We start from the raw sequence: 23,056 nt of genomic DNA on the forward strand, positions 1-23,056 counted from the left end.
TTCATATTCACCCAAATGAGAGCTTTCATTCCCCATAAATTTCCCCATCCAATTTATACGTGGCAATTTTTCGGATGTCGTGCTCAACTGGAAAGTCCTCTTTAATTCTGTCCATCTGTTTCTGCGGAACTAAATAATTTTTTTCTGTGAACTGCATTTTTTTTTTTACTTGGCCAGTAAGCTGGTGATGAGGGGGAGGGCGATACTTAGCAAATTACCAATAAACCCCCCAGACTGGTTCAATAGATTTCTCTTTCTCTTAACAGACACTGTCTTTTTACTAAGAGTTTTTATAATGTTCCCACTGTTCTTGAGTTTCCGAAATTGTTTAGCGCTCAAGCGGATGTTTCCTTTCAGTGTATTTAGAGCAATTTCTGACACGGCCTGCACCAGGTCGCTCATCGCGGCGCACAGAATGGCCTTCCTTTGTTGCGGGGTGGCTTTAACCAGCAGCTGCAGGAGAGCCAGGTTTCTCTTCATACGTGGTGACATACTGACCGCCAGTGTCACAGACAGCAAATGCGCTTTTACTTTCTTTGTTTTTTATACACATAAACCACTGGGGTGTCAGGGGGGAAAAGACCCGTCCTTAAACGGTATTCATCAGGGGTCTTTGACATGAGATCGACAAATAAGTATCCGAAAGCTTCCAAAAAATATTGAGATTTGCCTGGATACATCTGTCGCACTAATGTGGTGATCTGTAATTTATCTCTCGGGTTTTTGAAAAGAACCATATATTTGGTGTTTAAAGTAATAGTTCTACGTTTATGCCCCTTACAAAACACATTCTGCACAATATATAAAATACTGAGGTTTCTGTGGTCCACATATTTAGTGAAGGCTTTTTCAATCTCATCACTTTCACAGGCCTTTTCCATAAGATCATCAATAATCAACATGTTTACTTTATCACATGGTAGTAATTCATTGTCATTAAATGTTTCAGGCAACCCCTCTATACATTTAATAAAAGGGTATTTTAACTTCAGTTCTTTATAGAGCGGCTGCATGCAACTATAACACCAAACAATATTATCAGGCATGCATGATAATATATGGCTAGCATTGTCTAATAACTGTCTTATAAAAAAACTCTTGCCGCAGTTTGAGGGCCATGACAAAATGCATGAAAACGGGTGCTGCAGTCTAAAATCCATTGTTCAATACCCGTAGGGCAAGGATGTAATGTCTGGCCCCAGGACACGTTTATCAAACATGACTTTCAGTGCCAATCTCGCTTAACACGTTCTATCCCCGGTTGCCGCAGTGTAATGTATTTTATTTCATCATTTGCACCAGCCTCCTTATCCGTATAGTCGAGTATCAAATCTTTTAGGATATCGAAATTAATTTTCTCACTATTAGCCGCGTTTAATGTGATACCCTTTACCTTGATACAGGCTTTCCCTCCTGAGAGCTTATATCCATAGGATTTAGGTCCTGTAGCAACAAACTCTGTAATGTGCTGGTCTGGAGGCAGTTCACTTGTCAATTGACCCAGATAATCTCCTAACTCGGGGGCCCACTGTCCTGGCCTGCTTCCATAAATGATTGAATCAGTGTCATAATACAAACAACGATCTTGTAATGAATCCAGAAGAGAGTACAGTTCTAATCTAGCATATGCGGTGGTGAAACTGGCGATAAAAATATTTACATTTGAAAGCTGTGTGTAGTGCTCTTTTACCCGTTTCCAGGTGACACAGGCACGTCAATAAAATCACAAGATGAGACCTCGTGGTATGGGGCAAACACGTATTGAAATAATTTGTTGGGGTCTCTCACAATACTGGTGTTTTGTAAATCGGTTCGTTGTCCAAATTTTCCCCATAAAGAATTCAAAAACAATTTTGAAATCTGTCTTTTGGCCAGATTCTTAGTAATGTTGAAATAATCTAAGTGTACACCCTCTCTGTCATAATACTCTGTGGTGTACCGTTCGTGGTCTGTGTAATTTTTGCACCACTCTGGATAACCTGAGGCCTACTGTTTGCCTTTTAAATGCGTTTTAATATAGTCACTAAACAACGTGTTGGATGAGTGCTTAAAATGCCAGATCTCGTATATTTAAATTATTCTGTAACCCTTATCTATAGCAGCCAGTAGCTCGGGCGTTCACCAGACACCGGTAAGCGCTCTCTTCTCCTCACTGTGTGTGCAGAGAGACAGCTCCTGGGTGTCCGCACACGTCCGACAGAACGTAAAGAACAGTTTTTTACCAACTCTGGTCGGTAACACCGGGAAAAACAAACGCCTTGTTGGCTAAACTTTGACTTTTGCAAGCCCAAAGTAATTTTGTAAATCTTCAAAGCCCTTGCATATTATATCTGGGTGACCAACAGGGTACAATTTGGTTTTATTCATGAAAGGGTAGAGACTGGTAAAATCGTAGTATCGGACCTCCTCACCAGGCTTTGGTTGATAATACAGGGTTACGGCATTAGTCCTACCACCGAACAGAGACTCTCTGGGGTCTAAAGGTGCCGGTAACCGGGCTTCAGAAATAAAAGCGCTAACATCCAGATTTTCATTCTGCATTGCCAACCAATCGTGTTCCCACATCACTTTGACATCAAACCCATGTAATTTTAAGAATTCGGTTTTATACATTGTCTTTTGATATAACCAACTGTAGCGTTATGTTGGATGTATTTTGATAAGAGCATTTTAGCTCTGAGCTGAAGCACTGATCTAAAGAAGACCTCTCCCCCCCAAAGTTATCGGATTTCCATAACTCATCAGCTTGGAACTGGTTTACATCAAAGTGACAGTTTTGGGGAGGATGGCACCGAGAATAGGCCAAATAGTTTGGAATCCTGCTATGAGATGTCTGGAGAAAGGGGCCTGTAGGTAATAAAAAACTCTTTGAAGTGGACGAGAGCCGAAATCCTGACATAGAGCTACGAACCCGGGCCAACCGGCATTTCCAAAAGATGGCATGGATTGACATCAGTCATAAATCAAGCCCCCCTCCAATAGGACACTGGGCGCTGAAACCGAAATCCAATCTCAAAAACTCAAGAACCAATCACCTATTGATCTGACAAACTATAAAGAACAGCGCACAGTCTCTTTCTCTCTCTCTCTCACCTGAACCAGAAACTCGCTGCCACAGCTCAACCTGTAGCTCTGTTGCCCGAACCAGAACCAGAAACCAACCAAGTCTTTGCCGGCAACAGAAGAGTTAAACTGGGAGAAGGAGATTGAGCCGTACGAAGAATTCTTTTAAAGGACTTTATTAAATAAAGAACTTTACAGACTGCGCATGCCCGCCTGTGCCCACCTGATCAGTGGAGTTTTACAGCTGGACAATTGACTAAGTCGACTGTATACGAAAGTGTTCAGTCATTTAAATAGCTATTTGAGTCTTAAGAAACTTGACCCTTGGAACGAACAGGGCCCTGCTTTCCTCAAAGACTTTGTCTTCAAGTAACTATGTTGGAAACCCTGCTTACAAAGAAGATTTTGTGCACAACCATGGAGCCTTCAAACCAGTGGAAAATCTGTTTGGAAAAGACTCTACATTTGCGAAACCCCAACTTCCAGGTGCATCAACTGAGTGGAAGTTCTTGGACAAAGCCGAACCGGACTGCCTTTGTTCCAAACCACACGGATCTCGTGCCGTGTGCTGTTATCTGAGCCCGAAGCCAGAGAGGCCTCTCTGCGACGAAGTTCAGATAAGTTTAACAGTTTGGAGTTTGTGATTCATGACATTTGAGAAATCAATTAGAAATGTTAATATGTGATTCATAACTTTAGAATGTGTAATATCATTTAGTTTTCTTAAATATAAATGTGTGTTGCATTAAACTGTTTTGTTGATAATTTTAGAAATAAAATCTGTCAACGCCGAGAAATATCTTCTCATTCCTGTTTAACTGTTTAGTCTGAAATTGACACAAGTTAATAGACATTAGATTATTGGTGGCCCTGCCTATCCTTAATCATTGAATAATAATCAGTTAAGGGAAATTGTGGTAACAAGTAATGATAGGATCTTTCTCGGCACCTAAACGTACATGAGACTGATATATATATAACGAGAAGTTACCTGACATAAATACTAACCTCCTGTGACGCTGTTAAAGTCATTTTCACTATAACATCTATCACAGCCGTAAAAAAAACAACCGTGGTACTCAAATGCCGTGTTCACTCCATTTATTACTGCGAAACCGTCTAGATAGTACTGGCCATATTTACGCTCACCACCCGGCTTTAGTGCGTGTTGTATACTGATCTTGTCCTTGTGTTCTGAATACATGTGCCACTGAATAGCGGGGGTCGAGAACCACTTTTTCTGGCTGTGATAATTCTCGTGCGGGACTAATGCTATGGTCTGCGGTCTGAGAAACATTTACCGGTACATTGTCATACACACTGAAGCTATGGTGATCTACTGAAACGGGTCAAGACTAACTTTAATCAGGTCTGAATCGGGCTCTGCTGGACACTTCGGACGTATCTGCTCAGTCATACTTAAGATCTCATCCCTAAATATCGTGCAAGCTTGTCTCAGTATGTCCACATCCTGTCTACAGTAGCGTTTCTTCAATTAAATTCAGAGTGTTTGTGCCCGTCATACCATTCCTGAAACTCTGCTTTATCAGCACCCATCATGTAGTCTGCCCCGTAAAATTGTTCAGCAGGTAAGGGTCCTACATAATTTTGGTTTGCAACAGTATTAAAAAACTGTGGGAAATGTCCTTTTGCACCCTCAAACCCCATTGCTTTTGGCATATTGCTCAGTTTCATAGGCAAGAAATGTAATGAATCAATGAACCTAATGTTCAGAGCGGTCACTGTCATACACATAATTTTACCACCATGTGTGATTAAGTTTATAGCTATCTTTTCATGTATGAGCTCTCTAATGAGCAAGTAGTTATCATAGCGTGAAATAAAAGTTTAGTTTTTAAAACGCGTGTCGATGAAACATTTCAAGTCAGATAAGCAAGAATCACCATAAAACTCCCATGTGCGTTCGTTGTTTATGTGTGAGGCATAAACATAATTTGGGATGTGTGTCCCTGTTTCTTGCATGCATTCAGAATCAATGAAAATGTATTTTTGTATTGTTTGGGGATGTTTATTACATTCATATAGCATAAATGAATGTCCGGTGTCTGGATAACAGTTTTACAGCGCGGACACAGCTTTTCTTCACAAGTGTGTGTTATCGGGAGAAAAGTCCGGCACTCTGTACAGTAAAAGTGTTGAACACACGGGATCTCTTTGGTCACTGCTTTAGCCATGTGTCTACTGAGGCACGTACTGCCCCTGCATAATATTTTACATACACTGCATCTGGTGATGGTCTCTTTAACCTGGGTTAACCTGGGTGGGGGTCTAAACACGCTCTGCAACGGCTCTGACAGCTGTGTCTATTTGTATGCCCATATACTGCATGGCAATAATCACAGAAATAGCTAGCACCTATAAATGTTCTGATGTTTAAAATCCCATAGTAATGCTGCTCGTGAAGTAACACAAACAGGACTTTAGAATTTATAGGTTTAGGCCCTGTAGTAAAATATTCCCATCCGTTTTCATGGTATAATACTTTGATAATGACCCCCAATAGTCTTTCAAATGCCTGAATATCTGAAAAACATTTTTTTTTCTGAATTGAAAACCCTAGCTGACTATGCATTCGTTTGGCACCATCTACCATTTTGGAATCTGTGCATTCTTTACCCTTCCACAGGCGGTACACACTGGCAGCAAAACATAAATTGTTACCTTGGTTTTTGAAATCAATGAGACAAGCCCTTTTTTTTGTTTATTATTTTACTAAATAAAATACCTTTTAAGCGCCTCCGCGCACCACCACCACCTTGCATATTTCAAGGTTATTTGCAAACTCCCATCTATTAGAATTTCGGTGTGACTTTGTAGTAAATTAGCTATGCTCTCTAAGAAATATGCAGCATCCAGCTCCCCCAAATTTCGCCTCCTCGAATAGAAAGGATTATTTAATGACCCCGAGCTCAGTCTAAGCTGTACAAAATCATTAGGACCCACATTGTGTGATATTTCATTTAGCAATCCTTGCACAGCTCCATGCACAATACGGACAGCATCCGTATAAGATTCTACCAGATCCACGTTCACAAACCTGAATTCTTCATAAAACTCCATACCCCATTTCTCGGTCATAGCGACGAATAATCTCCAAAAACACCCGAGGAGGGTCCCCGCCAATGCCTCCCTCAGCCATTTGTTCATCATTTTCATTATTCATCTCTAAAATTGCAGCATCACCACCCCCGATCTGATTATCATTGTTATTAGCTACTGATGCTAGTTCGTTAGATACATCCTGATCTATATATTCCTGAATTTCCAAGTTTACCGGATGGCCTCCCGCCTGGAGAGTGTGCAACAGTGTCTGTGACCATGCTAATTGTGACACATTTGTTCTAAATTTAAGCCTACGCAGCATTCTTTTCGCAGCATTAATTTTATTTCTCATTACCCCCCTAATTACACAAGCAGACTGACCGTTTTTGTGCTCCTCCTTTTTCATTGTTTGTCAATTGTTGTTTTCAGAATTGGTTGTTTTTTGTAACAACACTTCTAGATCTTGCAGAGAGACTGATTGATTCACAGTGTCACCATTCATCAAACTCTCATCAGAAACGGGGCAATGCCCTATTTGTTTTTACCCCGTTTACCTCTTTTTACAGTAGCGGAGCTCGGTCGGTTCACTTTCACACATTGCACCCCCACATCGGTGGTGTCATGTGCCACCCGGTTTGTCTTACTCAGGGCTTTTCTGGGTGCTGTGTTTTCCCTTTGCGTGACTGGTGGCTGCCTCCCCCGCTGCAGAACGGACCTCCCCTTATCAGCACGATCGGATCTCTTCAGCTGTTTACCACTTGACATGCCTCTCAAGCAGGGCAATGCAGGCTGTGCCGCATTTTTAGCTATAATAAAACAAACATGGTAATTACACTTTATACAGTGACTTTTCACTACATTTCGAAAAAATAAAAAATATAATAATAATAATAATAATAATAACATTGGTAACAAACGGTGAATGTTACATACCTCCATTCAAAGTTTGCTCTGTGACTTGGGGTGGGTGGGGGAGTGCGTAGTTATGTGGGTTAAACACGGTCTCGTTGACAACTGTCAAATCAAAAAACAAACATTGGTACCGTAAATGTACACATTATTATGTTTTAGAAATGTAATTAATTCATAATATGTAACAACTTGTTCTATGGCATACCATGAAATCTGAATAAAACGGGGACATTAAACACATTGCTTTGGCCCACCTTCAGAACACGTGTCTCCTGCGGTTTGGAAGGCGCTGTTCGGGATGTACGCGTTGGGGGTTGTGAGTTCCAGTCTCCGTGTTGCACCGCGGGGTGCTCGGCCCTACAGTCTCGGGTCTGTTATTCTATGCTGTAGAATCTCGGTTCTCTCCAAGGCCGGTGTTTCACCTTAAATTATACAAACACTTATACATGAACTATGCATGATATACTAACACTTTTAAACCCAACTCTATTACTATAAAAAAAACATTCTTACCATCAATACATGATAACGCATTTACTAGCTCTTCCTCATCAAATGTACCCCAGTCAGATGCCATTATGAAGAGTGTGTCCCTTCATATATTATATCGGATGTGTAAAATTAACTGCTTGGAGCGGCTTATTTATGGGGGGGGCAAAATGGTATTTCATATTTATTGTAAGAATCACACAAAATTGTATTCCACATAACATACCAGGAAACCGCCAAAAATGTTGTTCTCATTACAGAATTCAGTTGGGGCGGTATGTTGGGGTGTCTATTTCACTCCGATAAAGTTTATCTCCCACAGACGTATGTATCTATGCATGCTATGGTCATGGTCTCACGTTCAAAACAACGTGTACACACTGGGTGAGGTGACAGTTTGGAGAGATAAAGTTGTTATCACATATTTGTTCTGGACACGAGCCTAATGGGTACAAATGCTGACTGTACCGATGTGGCCCTATACACGCACTTAACTCCACCCACACTCCTCCTCCACTGCTGAGCCACTGCCCCCATTTACGCATGTGTCCCCATACACGCTCCCAACTCCGCCCACACCCGCCTCCTCTGTAGAGCCACCGCCCACCATTTACAGTATAAAGAGCACGCTGGTAAAGGCAGAAAACATGTCACCCGTTCGGGACAGAACAGGTCTGTGGTAACCGGTGGAAACCCCATAGCACACTATGGCTACACCTGCTAAGAAGACACCCCCTAGCGACCACGCTGCTGATGAGATGCGGGGCGCTTAACACAAAATTAAGATGGATGGAAGACATGGACCCAAAAGAGGTAACACTTTATTTTACTTTAAAAAAATGTATTTAGAATATTATTATTAATTTTAAATTTATACCGGTGTTTACATGCTGTTAGGGTGTATGAGTGTATTTATGAATTTCAATGAAAAGTTAATTTAATTTAGCACTGTTGATGACAATTTGTAGGTTATTCAATATTTTCCAAAAATAAATGGAAGTCTTTTGCATCAATATACTTTATCAAATGGAGTAACAGCCACCTGTTTCACTACTGATCGTGTAGCCATCACATTAAATCACACTTTATACCTTGTTTATGTGAAGTTTTATACTTACCCAAAGAATGAAGTGGTTTCCTGATTCAGGGGTGGAGTGGCCTACAACTCATGGAAACAAAAGCTTTGTGTCTTTGTGAATATTCTGCAAATAAAAAACGGCTCTGTATTGTTTCTGAATATACACACACTTGGATGCTAGTTCTTTACAAGTAATGAAATATTTAGAAGAAATGATAAGACCACATACAGTACCTTCATGCACAGCAGATTACGCTTTTGTATGTCTTTTATGGTTTATGTCTCTCCACCAAACTGTGAACCAGAAATTCTCAATCATTTCCATCTCTTGGAAAACATGTTGCAAATTTTAATGGAATTTGAAACTAAAGTCTAGGAGGAACAACAAAACATATTTTAATACTCACCCAGTTTTAGAAACAGGAATGGAAACCTTGAACATTTAATAAACTGTTAAACGCATTTACTTATTTTGGAGTATTGTTGTAGTCTGTACTGAATATAGTTTTAAATGTCCGGCACAATACAGCTACCTTAAATGTAATTAACATACTTACATATTTTTCCCCAGAACACATCTGCTTGATTCTTGCACAGACAACCTTTAAAATAAATAGATAATTGGTAATATACAGTTGCATTTGACTTTTCAAGTTGAAACTCTTTATTGTCAAAATAACCTTTACTTACACTATCTGTCAGCCAAGGTCCACCGCCCCAGTCCTTGTATGTTTCTTCCTCTGCCAGTATAATGTAAGGGGGGCATAAACGTTTCACATCTTTGAATGTTGCCGTGATTGTCTGCACTTCAATAACTACTTCAGACTCATTCGGTCCTTCCTGCAAAAGCCTGCAAAGTTTTTCCTAAAGATGAACAAAATATATATATAAAAAAATCATACTTAACAATATAATACACTACTATGTCTGCCTATGTAAACAATTCAATTATTGTGGTATTATCAATGATACCTTATTTTCATCCAGAATGGGAAACATATCAAAGGAACATTTGCTGCCACTGTCTTCTTCACCTCTGTCTTTGGGTTCTGATAATAAAATCTTTGGTCTGGACAGCTTTTGCAGTTGTAGTTTTTGCAGTCTTTGTTCTACAAAGTAAAGTACATGTTGTTAAAAAATCTGCTTGTACTGCACTTATTAATTATGTGAACACAATAAAATAACCTACTATTGTAATGACTGAGTATACCATGACAATTTAATTGTTTAATACTGTTAAATGTAATGGAATATACTTACCAGATCCAGTGTTAATCTTCCATCAGGAGGGATTTCCAAAGGGTCTGATGTTTGCATCTTCATATGTTTTAAGAATTCCTTATTTATATTTTCATTGTGAAGATGAAAGATTAGCCTCAAAGAAAACATGAATGAGTGTCTTTCATTTCACAAAGGAAATAGTGGCTCAAAGACAGTTCATGGTTTAACTGCTCGGCTTCAGAAGTGTTCGGCAGCAGTTTGATGCTTCTTAATCTCTCTTCTGGTCTGTTTTGATTTTTTTCATGAAACCGGTCATAGAGTGAAGCTGAACAAACATCTTTGGATAAATGTCTTTGTAGAGTACCAACTCCTGCAATCTATTGAGCAGGTCAGCTCGAGAACCTTTGCCAGATACACCCAGGTTTTGACAAGTTGCTGCCAGCTGATCTATATTAGCCTGTGAAGATGGTTTTATTTTGTATTTTGTAATGTTCTTGCAGTCCATATACATGCATAGGTAATTTATGTTTCCATTTGGTAACACTTCAGTGATAGTTTGTAAATTATTGTAATACAATTAGCTATATTGGCTACAGAATATGCATTTGTAATCTACTCATCTGTAAACCACAAGAGTAAATACAACTTCAACATGTTGTACATAACATACCTTTCCAGACTCAAGAAGGTGAAATAGCATGTCCTCATCAAGTTTCGCTTTCGGTTAAATTTTTTGTCCATCACTTCAATGCTTCCGTTTTTGGGACCCTTGCTTCGATTCTAGTAGCTGCTCCAATCCATGATGCAAATGCAGATGGAGACAATGGTTTACGGAAGGGGTTATGAAGAAACCCTCTTGAATTGACGAAAACGGCAGCGCAGGAGTTGTGTTGCAAATGGTAAAGAAGTCTTTTAATCAGGCTGGCCCGGAAGAAAACCAGAGTGAACTCGTGTTCAAACAGCTTTCTTACAGATCTCTTCCGGGTTTGCATTTTTATACAGTTCTAAACAAAAGGTGACTAATGTCCAATCAGCAGAGGGCAGTGTTCCAGATGTGCATGTCGATTGGCTCGGTCCTCGCTTCACTACTTCCTCTGCAGTGTAGGGTTACCAAACACCGGGGGTGACGTCACCGTTTCCTCTGCAAAGCATTCTGGGACGCACAAAGGACTGTGGGGGAGAGAGTGGTTCGACATGTTTTTCACGTGGAACCAGACAAAGAGAAAAGTCGCTGTGCAGGGGGAGAAAGACAGACAGAACTATACAACAACATTTTATATATTCCATTCAAGGAAATATATATACATATTCTTATACATTTGAATATTTATGCAGAGCTGATATGTCATTTATTGTATTTAAATTTGACAAGACCTCAGGTCTTTCAGGTTATTTAGGCTAGTACCTACAAGAATGGAAAGAATAACAGTAGATACTTTGTGTGTTTAAAAAAAAAAAGTTTTACAATTTTTTGAATATAGTAACAAAAAAACCTTCTCTACAATATACAAAAAAACTGTATGTAATAGAATCACTTACCTTCACACAAACCATTAGCAATTATTTCTTTTTCCAGGTTTTGCCATTTTTTCTCAACATCGATGCCTAAATCCTCTTCACATACATTTTCCCGATTTGGCCTCTTAAAAATAGGATGTAGGAAACATATGTCCTGCATGTTACACTCAAAAAACACGTTACACATTAAATAGATATCCATCGCATACATGACTTACTGAGCCGAGTATGTGTACTATACTTTCATATTCAACAATCAGATCGTACTCACCAGGAAGATCAAAGGCAGTTTTCAAATTTGCATCTGCTATTATAACTGGAGGATGATGGCCACAGCGAATGCAAAAGTAGTTGTATGAGTATGCTCTCATAGCAGAGAAATGAAAGAAGCTTTTTCTTATTGTGTCATGGTGTACCTTTATACCCATAAACGTTTCCATGGTCCTCAGGAAACATCCAACTGCTGTGTGGTTCTGTTGAGAAACATCAGTTGGAAAATAAATTAATGAAAAGTAGTATAGAAATGAAGGTGTTTGTGTGCATGTGAGGGTGGCTCAGTTTACCCAAGTATAGAGTAATCTTTGTTTTTTCAATCTTTTTTTCTGTGCTATACAGTGAGGGAAAAAAGTATTTGATCCCCTGCTGATTTTGTACGTTTGCCCACTGACAAATAAATGATCAGTCTATAATTTTAATGGTAGGTGTATTTTAACAGTGAGAGACAGAATAAGAACAAAACAATCCAGAAAAACGCATTTCAAAAAAGTTATACATTGATTTGCATGTTAATGAGGGAAATAAGTATTTGATCCCCTATCAATCAGAAAGATTTCTGGCTCCCAGGTGTCTTTTATACAGGTAACGAGCTGAGATTAGGAGCACTCTCTTAAAGGGAGTGCTCCTAATCTCAGCTTGTTACCTGTATAAAAGACACCTGTCCACAGAAGGAGTCAATCAATCAGATGCCAAACTCTCCACCATGGCCAAGACCAAAGAGCTGTCCAAGGATGTCAGGGACAAGATTGTAGACCTACACAAGGCTGGAATGGGCTACAAGACCATCGCCAAGCAGCTTGGTGAGAAGGTGACAACAGTTGGTGCGATTATTCGCAAATGGAAGAAACACAAAATAACTGTCAGTCTCCCTCGGTCTGGGTTTCCATGCAAGATCTCACCTCGTGGAGTTTCAATGATCATGAGAACGGTGAGGAATCAGCCCAGAACTACATGGGAGGATCTTGTTAATGATCTCAAGGCAGCTGGGACCATAGTCACCAAGAAAACAATTGGTTACACACTATGCCGTGAAGCACTGAAATCCTGCAGTGCCCGCAAGGCCCCCCTGTTCAAGAAAGCACATGTACAGGCCCGTCTGAAGTTTGCCAACATCTGAATGATTCAGAGGAGAACTAGGTGAAAGTGTTGTGGTCAGATGAGACCAAAATCGAGCTCTTTGGCATCAACTCAACTCGCCGTGTTTGGAGGAGGAGGAATGACCCCAAGAACACCATCCCCATCGTCAAACATGGAGGTGGAAACATTATGCTTTGAGGGGTGTTTTTCTGCTAAGGGGACAGGACAACTGCACCGCATCAAAGGGACGATGGACGGGGCCATGTACCGTCAAATCTTGGGTGAGAACCTCCTTCCCTCAGCCAGGGCACTGAAAATGGGTCGTGGATGGTATTCCAGCATGACAATAACCCAAAACACACAGCCAAGGCAACAAAGGAGTGGCTGAAGAAGAAGCACATTAAGGTCCTGGAGTGGCCTAGCCAGCCTCCAGACCTTAATCCCATAGAAAATCTGTGGAGGGAGCTGAAGGTTCGAGTTGCCAAACGTCAGCCTCGAAACCTTAATGACTTGGAGAGGATCTGCAAAGAGGAGTGGGACAAAATCCTTCCTGAGATGTGTGCAAACCTGGTGGCCAACTACAAGAAACGTCTGACCTCTGTGATTGCCAACAAGGGTTTTGCCACCAAGTACTAAGTCGAAGGGGTCAAATACTTATTTCCCTCATTAACATGCAAATCAATGTATAACTTTTTGAAATGAGTTATTCTGTCTCTCATTGTTAAAATACACCTACCATTAAAATTATAGACTGATCATTGTCAGTGGGCAAACATACAAAATCAGCAGGGGATCAAATACTTTTTTCCCCTCACTGTATTTGTACAGATAGTGTGATGTTGTATGGGACTGAGTGGTGGAGAATGGATATGTTCCTTTTTTGTTTTTTGTACTGTTTCATCTCCAGTTCCACGGGCAGCAACAGACATTCTCCACATCCCATGCACCCCTGACACAGGTGACAGCAATTAAACTCAATGCCATATGAATACAGGCCTGACGTGCTGTCTTTGTCTTACTAACATAGCAGGTAAAAGGACTTGGTGCAGAGAGAGAGAGACCGAAAGAGATACAGACACAGATACACATAGACTGCTCTTTTGTCTACGGATTGGATGAGATACAAGACCCTGATAAATACCTGCAGAACAGTCCTGAATACCAGAATAGGACACATAATTGACACATGTAGCTCAGTGCTCCAACAAGAGCTGCTCAGTTCCGTCCTTAATTTTGACCTGCTGGTGTAACACTATTGCAAGGTTAACACTCCATATGAAATAAAGCAGCAGATCATGGCCTGTTTTTACAGTCCTCCACTTCTGTAAGTGTTGCAATGTCACGGCCTATCAACACCAAACCTCCATAACAATAGATAGATACATGTATGCATGTTATTGTGTATTTCTGTGTGGTTACAAGGATAACCACATGGAAAACTGCAATTACACTGTCATGCAATACATTGGAATAACTTAAAAATTAATACTTACTTGTAATGCTGCTGTTAAAATCATACACAGTGGAATTGTGAAGAGAACCCGATCATTGTAATTGTGAAATCCAGAAGTGTACTTGTGAAATCGGACTGGTGTTTGACATGCTGGGCAAATTTTCACATGGACTTCGATCCCTAGATATAACATCAGAAGCGTTACTTATAAAACAAAGTAAAAGTTATAAAAAATACATAAATATAAATTATGAATATTTGCATAAATAACACTAACCTTTGTGAATCTTAAAAATGCCATACACCACCGCATTTTTTGTCACCAGCTTTGGCTCTGACAATTCTGGTGGGGTAGGTCCAGGACAGAAAGGGCAGTGTGTTTCAAGTGGGACAAACCGTCCTGGTACCTCTTTTTCCTGTGTTGCATTGTCCTCTGCTATGTCTTCAGGATTTTTTTTTTTGGTCCACAAGTAATTAACCATCTTCATAAGACGTTCTTTGTCAGGTGGATACTCGTGGACATCAAAACACGGTCCCTCTTCAATGTCCATTTCTTTTTCTTCCATCAAATCCATGGGTTCTTCATCACTTTCATCCATTTTCTCAGTTTTGATTTCAACAACCAGATCTTGTTGTTCTTGATATATCCACCACATGGACAGATACCTATGAACACATCTTGTACGTTTCTTGCTTCCTTTACATTGACAGAACCACAGACCGGTTTTGGTATCAAATGTTACCATTGTCCTTCCAAAGTAACACCAGTAATGTGTCTTTACAGTATACACTGAAAAGTATACAAATCTGTCAGAGAAGTCATTAAACATAAAAAAACTGGGTAAACACAGCACACACCTTCAGTTGTTGCTTGTGCTAGCAAAGAAAGACATTCATCTTTCCTATACTGTGATATGAGCCCTTTATCTGACATATTTTGAAGAACACTGTCTTGCAGTCTTGATGGTGCGGTGAATGGGAGCGATGCCGCAGTTCGCTTTAAATGAATGCACTCCAAGGCTGGATTTCCACTTCTGGAAGCAAGTGCCATAAACTCCCTGCATTGGTCAGATGCATAGTCAATCACTTGTGCTGTGAAAGATTTCTGAACATGTAGTGGTGCCCTTTGCCCACTTTTGTCCTTTGCCGTAAAATATATGCCCTTTTCCACGTCAACGCAATAAATAGGCTCCTTTGGAAACACATGTCACCGCAGGGAAGCATGACTTCCAAATCTGGCTTGGCAGGTACTGCATTGCAATGGTTTGCATTCATATTTTTCTCCTCGATTACTTAGGTTCCCATAATCACTCTTCTTTCTTTTACCCTGTAATTCTAAAACAGAATGATTGGTGTTTAATAAGAAACATTGTGATGGTGAGTTTTTGATAGGCTATATAGGCAAATATTTCCAATTATTAATATTAGGCGCCTCAATTAGTAGGTCAGTTTTTTCGAGTGTAGATCGCACAGTAAACGTCTTATGTTCACCTTTTCAAATCCACTGCATAGAGCCAGCGTTTCTGCACGGTTCAGTATATAACATGTCACCATTAGTTACGATTTCACTGAGAGAGATAACTTTTTAATAACATGTATTCGTGTGTTGTTAATCACATTATATTTTTAGTTTCACTTTCGATTTCTCTCTTGCTTGTCTTACCGGTTTCTCTACAGCTTAAACAATCCCTCACTATAAACAAATCTCAGGTGACAGTATTTGTATCTGCATTCAGAAATGTCTATGTGTTTAAACTAATACTTTACATTCTATTCGTGACTGAGTCTCTTGTTGTTACGATGTGCATGCCAAAGACCGAGTAGGTCCGTTTTTTCGGGTGTAGCTCGCACAGCACAGTCATGTTCACCCTTTCAACTCTACAGCAAAGCCCAAGCGATTCTGCACAGATCAGTATATAATATGTCACCATAAGTTATGATTTCACCGAGAGAGAAGAGCACAAAGTCGTGCCCCCGTGTTGCAGTTATGCACTCGTTGTGATCTCAGTTTGAAATGACTTTAATTTGAAAGCAATAACCCACCACTGCAGATTCAGCAACGTCATTGCCACTGTCCATTGTCATGTATTTATTTTAATACCTTGCATTACAGTGTGTTGAGAATCATATTTAAGAATATTTTGTACTTTCACTTTCGGTTTCTCCCTCGTTTTCCTTCAAGGTTTCTCTAACTCTGAAACAACCCTTACTACAAACACATCTCAGTTTACACTATTTGTATTTGCATACAGAATGTCTCTGTGTTTAAAAGAATAGTTTCCACTCTAATACTGTTGCAAGTGACTGATACTGCTTTGTTCTTACGATGTACATGCCCAAGATGGCCGCTACGTTTTTTTTTCCTCAGTGCTCTTTGTGGTATATGCTGCTACCAGAGGTGACAGTGTGTCATTGCAGGCTTAAAATTGAACAGAATTTACAGTGAGTCAAAATCTTTTGTTCATTACTGCCATGTTTTTTTATGTAGGAACTTTTCATTAAGATTTTGTATAGAACACAGTCGAAAGATACTGTATACCAAAGCACACATCAGGCAGTTTAAGGGTTTATGAGAAATCAAGGCTTAAGTGTTTTCAGCATAATGCATGTCATACCGTGTGGCTTATACATTTTTGGAAACAGTCAAATCAAGTACTAACATAAGCACAGTATGTTCTGTAAGTCTCATATCTCAACTCTTTACCGTTCCTGAGAAAACGATGTTTGAAAACTGACATTTCTTGTTTGGACTACAATCAAGATGGCTGCCAAACCGTGTTACATGATGCCGCAATTTTGTGCTCGAGTGACCATGCCATAGACTCCTACATCCATGCCAAGTTTGGTGACTTTTTAGACATCGGTTCAAAAGTTATAGGCATTTGAACATATTGTGGTGGAAGAGAAGAAAAAATAAGTATAATAATAATTATAATGACCATTGATCACCATATTGCTCATGGGATCAATCCTGTCAAGTATTAAACAGTCCAATACATTCTAACATAGTTCCATACTGCACCATATGCATTTATTTCCAACTTGACTATCTCTGAAATTGGATTCGCTCATGGCGGCCATCTTGTATCTTCAATCAACTTGCCTTGAACAAATCTGATAGAGGAGCTAGCTAAGGTCACGTGTAGAAAATTTTGTATCAATCGGACCTACCGTTTCGGAGAAGAAGATCTTTGAAGATTCTTGGCCAATTCAACATGGCTGCCTTACCTTGTGATTTATCGACTTGTCTTGAACAAATCTGAATATAGGCTATAACATAACATCACACACCAAGTTTCACATATGTCCCATCTGCGGTTTCGGAGAAGAAGATTTTTATAGATTTTCCAAAATGTGTCACCAGACCATGTGACATATGGCCTCCATATTGCATATGGCATAGCACTACATAGCCATCTATCACTGTTTGAAGTTTCATGAGTTTTCGTTGAGCGGTTTGGGTTTTATAGGCTTTTGAAAAAAACGGCGGAAAAATAATAATAATAATAACTAGAAGTTGCATGCAACTTTTAAGGCTTCCATGTTGTATCTGTAGGTTTCAGATTTGAACAGGCATTTGTAGTTTAAATGCATGTGTTATTAAATGTGTACTTTTCAATTCTAATCCAATGTAGACCTGACATGTGAAGCTGTCATTTTGGTTTGTGTACTAGCAGCCAGGTTTTGTGTCATATCAACTTGGCTTCATCAACTTTTACAGATCTTTGTACTAGTCTAATCACTAACAATTTAAGGACATTAGGCTACAGTTCTGAAGATATTTGCTGTCATAAGTGACATAATGTAACACAATTTGGTGAGTTTTTTAATTTTGCTGATAGGTTTTTCTGGGGTCAATTTCATGCTTTTATAAATACGCGTATTTTGCACATGTGCAAAGTCATTTTCTTGTGGCTGCCATGTTGTTGCACACAGTCACTTGTCTCTTGCAGACATGATAGATAGCAGTGTCTATTTAATACATGTAAAGTTTCAGGGCACTGGGCTTTAGGGTCCCGGAGTACTAGCTGTTGCCATTTTTGCACGCGGACACATGTTAAATCCAATATTGCGGCTTAACCATGTACCTCACAATCTTAATTATCAGGTTTTATGTTCAATGCACAGACATAAACACAGGTGCTGAGTTTCATCTGTGTACTGCATTCCAGTGTAGAGGTAATGTGATACTTGTCTGAAGCGACGCATACATTTTTTTCATTGGCCTACAGCACCCATGTATTTCACTGGGGCAACTCGCTTTTAACAACCTTGGTAGTACTCTGTACTAGTGTCATGCATACCAATTTGTGGCACAGTGGGTATAAGTGGCATGCATTACAAGGCACCAAAGTTGGAATCGGAGAATGCTACATGGTGGACAAAGCGTGCACCCGGGGAACTTCTGATGAACAAGCGTAATAGTGGGGCATAAGGTATGCATGTTTGTGAAGTGGCATATGCATGTGCCATTAGGTTTTGGAGAAGAAGATTTTTGTTGCATTTCACAATTTAGATTCCTATCACAATATTTAGCAACACCATGACACCAGTATGTGAAGTTTTCACTGCATTTGTAGGTATAAGTGGTTTCTACAACACTTGTGAGTTTCGTGAGTTTTCATGCATGTATAAGCGATTTATGGACATTTGAATGTTTCAAGTTTTCTGTATTGAAAATACTGAATGCAAATTCCAAGTTTGTCCACATGATGGAGGTAGAGGTCTACATAACGAATGTCAGTATATGGTTGAGGCTGTCATTTTCATTGGTGTATAGCAGCCATGTTTTTTGTCCAATCAACTTGGCTTTTTCAACATTGACAGATGTTTGTACTAGTGTTAATCACTGAAAATTTAAACACCTTAGGATTCACTGTTCTATAGATATTCAATGCTGCATGTGACATAGCCTTCAGTATCGGTACCAGCGCACCGTGTCACCTTTGGGGACAAAACTCACAACAATCAAGCATAACATTGTAATTGATTAGTGTACCAAGTTTGGTGAGTTTTTGAATATGGCTCATGGGTTTTTTCTGGGGTCAAATTTCATGCTTTTATAAATACGCGTATTTTGCATACATGCTCAGTCATTTGCTTGTGGCTGCCATGTTTTTGCACGCAGTCACTTGCCTCTTGCACATTTGATAGATTGCAGTATCTATGTAATACATGCACAGTTTCAGAGCACTGGGCTTTATCATTCTGGAGTAGTAGGCATTTTCATATTCGCACACAGATTCATGTTAAGTCCAACATTATGGCAAAACCATGTACCCCACAAACTTCATTCTCTGGTTTTCTCTTCAAGGCAGAGACATACACACATGTGCAGAGTTTCATGTGTGTACTGCATTCCAGTGTGCAGGAAATGTGTAACTTGTCTGAAGCGGCGCGTATGTTTTTTTTCATTGGCCCACACATGTTTTTTACTGGGGCAACTCGCCTTTAACAACCTTGGTAGTACTCTGTAGTACTGTCATGCATACCAATTTGTGGCACAGTGGGTCTAAGTGTCTTGGAGTAGAAGGCACCAAAGCTTGAATCAGAAAACGCAGCCTGGCGGACAAAGTGTGAGACCGAGCAACTTCTGATGAACAAGCGTAACAGTAGGGCATAAGGTATGCATGCATATGAAGTCGCATATGCATGTGTCTGTTGGTTTTGGAGAAGAAGATTTTTGTAGCATTTCACAATTTCGACACTCATCGCAACATGGCGGTGGCACCATGTGACCGACACGTGTAGTTTTCACTGCATTTGTAGGTATAAGATGTGTCTACAACACTTGCAAGTTTCGTGAGTTTTCATGCATGTATGAGCGTTTTAGGGGCATTAGAAATTTTGGTGGAAGGAAAAAAATAAAATAAATAATAATAACTAGAAGTTGCATGCAACTTTTAAGGCTTCTATGTTGTATCAGTGGGTTTCAGATTTGAACAGGCATTTGTAGTTTAAATGCATGTGTTATTAAATGTGTAATTTTCAATTCTAATCCACTGTAGTAAACATTTGAGGTTTTCAATCTTTTGACACTTGAAGTGCACATTTCAGTGTCACTGGACTATAATATTAATATCTTGCTTGCATGCATCAATTATGTAAGGTTCCATTGCATTTTACTTATTTCTAGCATAGATGTGAAGTTTTCATTATTGTATCAATCAACATGCAGAATGTAATTCTCAAGTTTGACCACATGATGGAGGTAGAGGTCTACATAAGAACTGTCATGTTGTGGCTGACATGTGAAGCTGTCATTTTGGTTTGAGTACTAGCAGCCAGGTTTTGTGTCATATCAACTTGGCTTCATCAACTTTTACAGATCTTTGTACTAGTCTAATCACTAACAATTTAAGGACATTAGGCTACAGTTCTGAAGATATTTGCTGTCATAAGTGACATAATGTAACACAATTTGGTGAGTTTTTTAATTTTGCTGATAGGTTTTTCTGGGGTCAATTTCATGCTTTTATAAATACGCGTATTTTGCACATGTGCAAAGTCATTTTCTTGTGGCTGCCATGTTGTTGCACACAGTCACTTGTCTCTTGCAGACATGATAGATAGCAGTGTCTATTTAATACATGTAAAGTTTCAGGGCACTGGGCTTTAGGGTTCCGGAGTACTAGCTGTTGCCATTTTTGCACGCGGACACATGTTAAATCCAACATTGCGGCTTAACCATGTACCTCACAATCTTAATTATCAGGTTTTATGTTCAATGCACAGACATAAACATAGGTGCTGAGTTTCATCTGTGTACCACATTCCAGTGTAGAGGTAATGTGATTCTTGTCTGAAGTGACGCATACTTTTTTTTCATTGACCCACAGCACCTATGTTTTTCACTGGGGCAACTCGCCTTTAACAACCTTGGAAGTACTCTGTACTAGTGTCATGCATACCAATTTGTGGCACAGTGGGTGGCATGGATTACAAGGCACCAAAGCTGGAATCAGAGAATGCTACATGGCGGACAAAGTGTGCCCCCGAGGAACTTCTGATGAACAAGCGTAATAGTGGGGCAAAAGGTATGCATGTGTGTGAAGTGGCATATGCATGTGCCATTAGGTTTTGGAGAAGAAGATTTTTGTTGCATTTCACAATTTAGATTCCTATCACAATATTTAGCAACACCATGACACCAGCATGTGAAGTTTTCACTGCATTTGTAGGTATACGTTGTGTCCACAACACTTGCGAGTTTCGTGAGTTTTAATGCATGTATGAGCGTTTTAGGGGCATTCGATTTTTTGGCAGAAGTAAAAATAATAATAATAATAATAATAATAATAATAATAATAATAATAATAATAATAATAATAATACAAATCCTAACAAAAACAATAGGCTTCCAGCACTTCGTGCATGGAAGCCTAATAAATATAGCTGCAAGCAGCAATGCAGGGGGCCAAGTACACATCTACACAGTACCATTTATTCATTTATACACCTTATGCAATTTAAACATTCCTCACACTTGATTGGCGCATGGCAACCATCTCTTTAATCAAGCATATTACCTTTAACAAATCTAATGAGGGATCTAGCCAAGGGCATGTGTACAAAATTCCACATCAATCGTACCTGTGGTTTCAGAGAAGACGTTTGAAAATTGTTCAAAATGTGTCAATTAAACCAAACTGGCCACCAGCCCATCTGACATATGGATTCCATATTGCATATGGCATCACTCTACACAGCTGTGTATCACTGTATCAAGTGTATTGTTTGTATAAGCTTTTGAAAATAACGGCAGAGACATTATAATAATGAGGTTTCCAGGTGATTCCAGTCAAGAAATGTATGGTTTCAGACTCCTAATCATATAAATCAGATGAAGGCACATTTTGAAAAAATCGTTTTTCATGGTCAAGTTCCCCCTCTTGTGGTCAAATATGTTAAAGTACAAGCCAGTATTAATCTAAAAAAATCAAGTACCCTGATTTGATTTCAATGTATCATTTTTTATTTAATTTGTTATAATATAAATAGCCCTGGTATCATAATAAATTAGTAAACACTTTGTTCTACAAGTCTCATTTTTGTACATCAATCAAAAAACTTGTATAGCTTAGAACTGCTGCAGGTTTTCAATTCACATTTACCATCACTAAACCTCATTTAGTTGCTTACTTTGTTTCAGTGTATTGTCACATTGATTACCGATGTGCATGTTATATATAATTACAACTTGTAAATGCAATGTTTTTCATTAAGGGGCAAATATCTCCAATTATTAATATTAAGCCTCAGTGAGTTGGTCCGTTTTTTTGGGTGTAGTTCGCATAGTAAATGTCTTATGTTCACCCTTTAATAATCACCCCCAATAATCCACCGCTACAGATTCGGCAAAATCATTGCTTTTGTACCACTGTTAATTCTCCTGTGTGCCTTTAAATTCTTGCATTGCTGTGTGTTGTTCATTACATTTAATTATTGTTTTTTGTTACACTTTCGGTTTGTCTCTGTTATTTGTGACTATACCTGAAAGAATCCCTGACTCGTCTGTGTACTAAAACAAACAAAGCAAATAAAAATAAACTGTAAGCAGCTCATAACTACTGCAGATTATACATTTGTAGTTACCTTCTTGAAGGCTCTGTATAGGAAGTTGAAGAAAGTGTTTTGTGATAATTATATAATGTTTTATATTAATACTAGCATTAGAAGTAGTTTTGTATACAGACTGAGCAGATTAGATTTAGCAGGACAAGTAAAGGGTCAACAAGGTCGATTTGTTAGAAACTCCTGTCAGTACTGAAAGATTACACAGTTCTGAAATAGCCTACAGATGTCTGCTGTGAATTTGTTTATGACTTAATCATTTCTCAAGATAGGCAGAAATTGTTTCTGTTAATGAGCGATTGACACTAGGTAAATGACGACCGTGGGATCGC

The 23,056-nt window shown here is 39.2% G+C and overlaps 1 long non-coding RNA gene across 2 annotated transcripts in view; it reads right to left on the reverse strand.

Moving 5' to 3' along the window:
• Positions 1-3,299: 3,299 nt before the first annotated feature.
• LOC136718214 (uncharacterized) overlaps positions 3,300-23,056 on the reverse strand; it is an 83,426-nt gene continuing 63,669 nt past the window's right edge. Inside the window, exons 3-13 of one of the 2 annotated variants that reach the window (XR_010805264.1) lie at positions 11,616-11,817; positions 11,366-11,468; positions 10,497-10,996; positions 9,866-9,980; positions 9,578-9,714; positions 9,296-9,469; positions 8,840-9,207; positions 8,646-8,729; positions 7,293-7,460; positions 7,060-7,140; positions 3,300-6,932 (exon numbers count right to left, since the gene is read on the reverse strand). This is a non-coding gene — a long non-coding RNA (uncharacterized LOC136718214). Of the gene's footprint in view, positions 6,933-7,059; positions 7,141-7,292; positions 7,461-8,645; positions 8,730-8,839; positions 9,208-9,295; positions 9,470-9,577; positions 9,715-9,865; positions 10,284-10,496; positions 10,997-11,365; positions 11,469-11,615; positions 11,818-23,056 lie in introns of both variants that reach the window. The other variant, XR_010805263.1, reaches the window with a different exon arrangement.

The sequence above is a fragment of the Amia ocellicauda genome, chromosome 22 (genome assembly GCF_036373705.1).
Source record: "Amia ocellicauda isolate fAmiCal2 chromosome 22, fAmiCal2.hap1, whole genome shotgun sequence".
NCBI classification, from domain to species: domain Eukaryota; kingdom Metazoa; phylum Chordata; class Actinopteri; order Amiiformes; family Amiidae; genus Amia; species Amia ocellicauda.